Below are 5,446 nucleotides of genomic sequence, written 5' to 3' on the forward strand. Positions count from 1 at the left end.
CACACACACACACACAAACCCACATATATGCACATGAAATTATAAACAGAGCACATTTTTTTACATCATAAGAATACCTTTTTGTATTTATTCATTTAGTAGCATGCATGGGTGCGTATTCTCCTCTGTGTGTGCATGTGCGTGCATGTGCGTGCGTTGTATGTGTGCATGTATACATGTGTGTGTATGTGTTCAGAGTACAATGAACAGGAGTTGGTTCTTTTCTTGTACCATGTGGATTCCAAGAATTAAATGCAGGTCTCCAGGCTTTGTGGCAATAAACCTTTCTTTCTGATCCATTTCTCTACCTTTCCTAACCCTATCACCCGGATAGAAAAACAACCCCCAAACCAAAACTTTGACTTCATGTTTATTTTGGAACCTGTATGTTATAGTATATGTAGCATAGTATACAAAAGAACAGAATAGTACTAAGAAATCTCTTGGTAATAAATAACCAGGAAAAAATTCGTTTAAGTTAAAAAGTAACTAGTTAAGTGTTAGCAGAGTGGTTCTTATGCTACAGCCTGATGCTGCGACCCTTTAAATCAATTCTTCATGCTCTGGTGACCCCACCCCCCAGCCGTAAGATTATTCTTGCTGCTACTTCATGGCTGTAATTTTGCTACTGTACATTACTGTGAATTGTAAATATCTAATATGCAGAATATCTGATATGTACCCCTCCCTCCCAGGGACTGTGACCCTCAGGTTGAGAACTGCTGTGCTAGAGGGATGACTCTGCAGTTAAGAGAATTTCCAGGACCCACAGGGAGGTTCACAGCCCTCTGTAACTGAAGTCCCATGGGGGCCAATGCCCTCCTCTGGCTTGCAGCTATACATGCAGACAAAATGCCCATCTACATAAATTACAAACAAACAAATCTTTAAGACTAAGTAACCAGTTATAAGGATACTAGACCATTTCACAGATACCAAGGAGGAAATTCACTATGGACTCTGGGGTGAATTGAGTTGAGACCTAGAACTCTGTCAGGATGAGATACCATGGATAGTCAGTCACTCAGTGAGACTAGCTTTACCTAAGTTCCAACTCCCAGGGAAGAGGCCAGTATGGCTCCCACTGCTTGCCTGATTGAGGCTGGTCATGAAGTAGGGATAGTTACCCAATAGACATTTATTTATTACGCACCAGATACTAGGGTAGAGCGTGTAACAGGCACAGCCTCTGCTCTCATAAACATTACCTTCTGGAGGACAAATGCAAGGCACTTGATCAGCTCAGATGTTGGGAGGATGGAATCAGATCCGAGCGCTGCCGCTGGTCAGTCACTGAGAGAATTTAATAAGAGCGTATTGTACCAGCACGATAACGAGCCCGGTAATAAAAGTGTAGTATTCTCAGCAATGATAACAGTTAAGATAGGGGATCTTGGGGGTGATTTAGACAGAACAAACATATCTACAGGACACATGGCTATGACTGTGTCTCGCAAGGCCTCTTTGGCCTTGGCCTTAGGATATGGGAAGAAACCACAGCCTTACATGGTGAAGGGCAGGGAACCTGTTCCTTAGATGTGGGCCCGAGTGAAAATGGTGCTGAAGTGGGTATATCTGAGTTGGAGGAGCAGGGAAGAGAGCATCCCCGCACCTGACACCCCTTACTTTACTGTAAAGAAGACAAATAAAGGTTGTAGGATAAGGAACTTTAAGGTCTATGGTCAAGGTTTGGGAGACTTAATGGAGGGAGGTCCATCGGCCAGGGATAGGTGGATATGTTGCTCATCGTCACAGAGAGCCACCAGGGATAAGCACTTAGGAGTGTGAATGGTGCCTGTTGGAACTGCCCTGCATCTTCTCTTTCAGAGCTCAGCCACTGGGAACAAGGATTTGACAGCCTGGTGGGGATTGCTCAGACATGCGTTTTGCAAACACAAGCTGGTAGGGTGGGATGTGGCTGGACAGGACGGGCGGGTGCTAACTGTCTGGGAGGAGCCTGGAAGCGAGTGAAGGTTTAGGTGAAAACCAAGCATTCTGGAGTTCAAGTGAAACGGAAGTAATAAAACGGAGAACATTTTTGGGCGCGGCCGAATGACAGTCATCCCTTAGTGATGATTTCTAGGGTGTGGTCTCCAGGATGAGATATGCTCCTGTGATCTGGAGGGACAGGTCGTGGACACAGAAGATTCACAGGAACATAGCGTTAGTTGGCTCACTCATCAAATATGGACCGAGCATGGCGCTGTTTGGAGTGATCTGTGTAGAAGTTGTTAAGGGTGGGTGGTGAAGGTGAGACTCCAAAGTAGATAGGGAGTGCCAGAGAGGGCATTCCGTGCCTAGAGGTGTTTGTAAGCCATCGGAGGAACTGAATGTTTAAACTGAATGTTTAAACTAAATGTTTAAAACATTCAGTAGTTAGGGCCAGAGGGTCAGAATATTAAGGCTGGAGAAAAGCACCCAAGTTTATAAAAGGATGATTGAGAACTGTGTAGCTCAAAAAAATGGCTCAATAATACGGGTAGGTGGTTTGACTTTGCAGTTGCCACAGTTCATCAAGCTATCCTCTTATAAATTCTGTCTCTTATACTAAAACCAAGATTTCAGTCATGGCTTGCATGTCACTTCTCCCGTTAGTGTAGCTTAGCTCTGAAAACGGCTGTCTAGATTTCAAACGGTTTACTGAGTGTCGAGTGCATCTTAACTTCTCTGCCTACCCGGGGGAAAGATTTTAATGCTAATTTTATTACCTCAGTTGGAGAGTTTCTTCTTCTATCCTTACTCAAACTCTCTGAAACGATGCATCTTAAGGAAAAACTACTCTGCAAGTTTTGTGAGTGAGGTACATGAACTCCTGGTCCAGCTTCCTCATGAGCTGAAACCCCCCCCCCCCCCCCGTTCTCTGTTCTCTGTCTTTCTTCCTTGGCTCACAGACTCTAAATCTCTCCGCCTAGCTCTCTTCTTCTCCCCTGATTCACTGTGGATTATAGGGTGATTTTTACTGTTCTGCTAAGTGACTCCTAATTTTTCGGATTGATGGCTGAGGCTCCTGATGAGGACTCCCGCCTGACTCTTGGGCTTCCACGGAGTGTGGCCTCAAACCCTTGTCCCTCACTGTGCTTCTCACAGAGCCCTGCTGTGAGATTCTGGGCCTCTTCTAACACCTCAGCCAACTCCTTTCCTCTTCCAATCCCAGTTCACCTCCTTTGAGTTGCTTTCTCAAGCTTGTCTTCTTGTTGCAAAGTCGTCACCTTTTTGCAAAGCAGTGCGGTAGGGTGCCCTCAGCGGATAGCCTGCAGCACTGTGGGAGAGAATCCAAACTTTAATGCAAGCACAAATGTCCTTATTGGCTTGATACATGATAAATGCTTCTGTCTTGGTTCCCAGATAACCAGCCCTCATACATAATTCGTTTTTAAAAAGCTATATTTAAGCCTTTAACGATGGGAGGATACAAACCCATGGCACTTGATGTTGGTGATGATGTATGCACGCTGAGGCGACTAAAGGTAAATGACAGGCACAGAACCTTGTGCTGCAGAAATACCAGGATGGTTTACGGAGTGGCCAGAATAATTTTGTGCCAAGCAGTTTCACCTTTTGTAATTCTCTAATAAAATGCCAGATTTACATATTGGATAAAATGTTCCCTTCAGTCCACTCTAACTCTCATGGCTTTGTTATCTCTTAGTAAACTTCAACAGAACATCAGGATACTATAGATTTACATTCAAAGCGAGGGACTAGAGTGATTTTGTGAGCACCTATTTAAGGGGTTTAGTGCTCCTGGATTTAGTTATGTGGGAGATACAATGTTGCAGTTTTACAGCTGTGTTGGAAGCAGTATGATTGTCCTGCTGAGCCAAGCAAGGTCTTGCTTTGTGGCCCAAGGCCGGGCCTTGATCTCTCAAATTCCTACCCCAGCTTCCCAAGATCTGGGATTACAGGTTTCCCATACTAACAGGGGTGGGTGATTGAGGCGCACATTCAAATGAATTTCTTAGTCCAGGAGTAACTCTTGTTGAACATTGTATAAAGCTTTATTTATGACCTCTATTGAGTCACCAGCTTGCACTCTCTGGTATCTTTCCTGTTTGCTTGGTTAAATCTTAGGGTTTTGTTGTTGTTGTTGTTTCGTTTTGTTTTTATATTCAAATAGTATGTTTTGAAATGATTTTCTACCCATGGATAGGAAAAAATCGTATGTAAAATATTAAGTAAGAAGAGAATTTAATTTCTTTCTTAAGTCTATTAAATAATTAATTTGTACTCTAAGAATAAATTGAAGTTATTCCCGACCACCAGTGTACCGGGACATGACTCATGAAGTCAGGAAGTCAAGGAAAGGAGAAAAAAAAAATCTACTGTGCTTTGATTCCGTGAGCTGGGTTTACCCTCGCTGAGTATCTGAAATTCCTTGGGACCCAAGCAGAAGGGGCAATGGAAGGCGTTAACCTCCTTTGGTTGACTGCGGTAATGAAGATTTCAAGGTCCACCTGAGAATTGTCTCTGCGAAGTGTTAGGATTTTGTTGCCATAGGTTTTGCTGAGTGGCTTGCTCTTTCCTCTGCTCTGGGCAGGCAGGGCTGGATGAGGAGACCACAAGTGGACTTCCTCTATCTATCTATCTATCTATCTATCATCTATTTATTTATTTAGAGTCCTAATTTCATAAAAGGACAGAAAGTAGTCTTGAAGCACAAGAGCAAGTTTATAATATGATCATACAATATTCAGACCGTCCTCCTTTTAAGACTGTAATATCTTGATGAATTCTTTGAGACATTCCTACAGTGTGGTTTGATTACCCTTGCTTCCACTGCACCTTAGCGCCTTCAAGACTCACACCCACCTCCCAACCCCATCTTCCTTCACTTTCTCTTGTTTTTAAAGAACCTGTGAAGTCTGATTCATGAGAGAACACTTCTGTAAGACAAAGTAAAAAGGGCTTAAGCAATTTTATAAATAGACTGATCTAGAATTACCAAGATTGCAACTGACGAATTCAAAGACAGATTCTTTCCTATTATGTCTTCCGTCTAGTACTCTTGTTTCCTGCCACGCTAAGAGAGCCCCTATCAAGTTCAACTCTCCTCTCCAACTCTGCCCCTCTAACAGATTGTCTCAGACCTCTGCCTGAAGGAGCTGTCCATCTCCTACAACAAGAATGTTCTGTGTATTTACTGAAAGCAGGGCCCAGCTGAAGCTGGACAAGGCCAGAGGCAGGCAGATTATTCAGAGTTGGTTGCCATGGGTACCAGCTGAGCATCTGAAAATGACTCTAAGCTTGTCTCTTAGTTAGGGTTACTATTATTGTGATGAAACACTATGACCAAAGAAACTTGGGGAGAAAAGGGTTTACTCAGCTTACAGTTCCACAGCACTGTTCATCATGGAAGGAAGTCTGGCCAGGAACTCAAATAGGGCAGGAACCTGGAGGCAGGAGCTGATGCAGAGGCCATGGAAAGGTGCCACTTATTGGCTTGCTC

The 5,446-nt window shown here is 43.6% G+C and overlaps 1 protein-coding gene across 1 annotated transcript in view; it reads left to right on the forward strand.

Moving 5' to 3' along the window:
* Positions 1-5,446, forward strand: part of Tmem117 (transmembrane protein 117) — a 437,088-nt gene that overhangs the window by 8,937 nt on the left and 422,705 nt on the right. The gene's annotated exons all lie outside the window — the stretch shown is intronic.

This window comes from Mus pahari, chromosome 17 (genome assembly GCF_900095145.1).
Source record: "Mus pahari chromosome 17, PAHARI_EIJ_v1.1, whole genome shotgun sequence".
In the NCBI taxonomy this organism is placed as follows: Eukaryota; Metazoa; Chordata; class Mammalia; order Rodentia; family Muridae; genus Mus; species Mus pahari.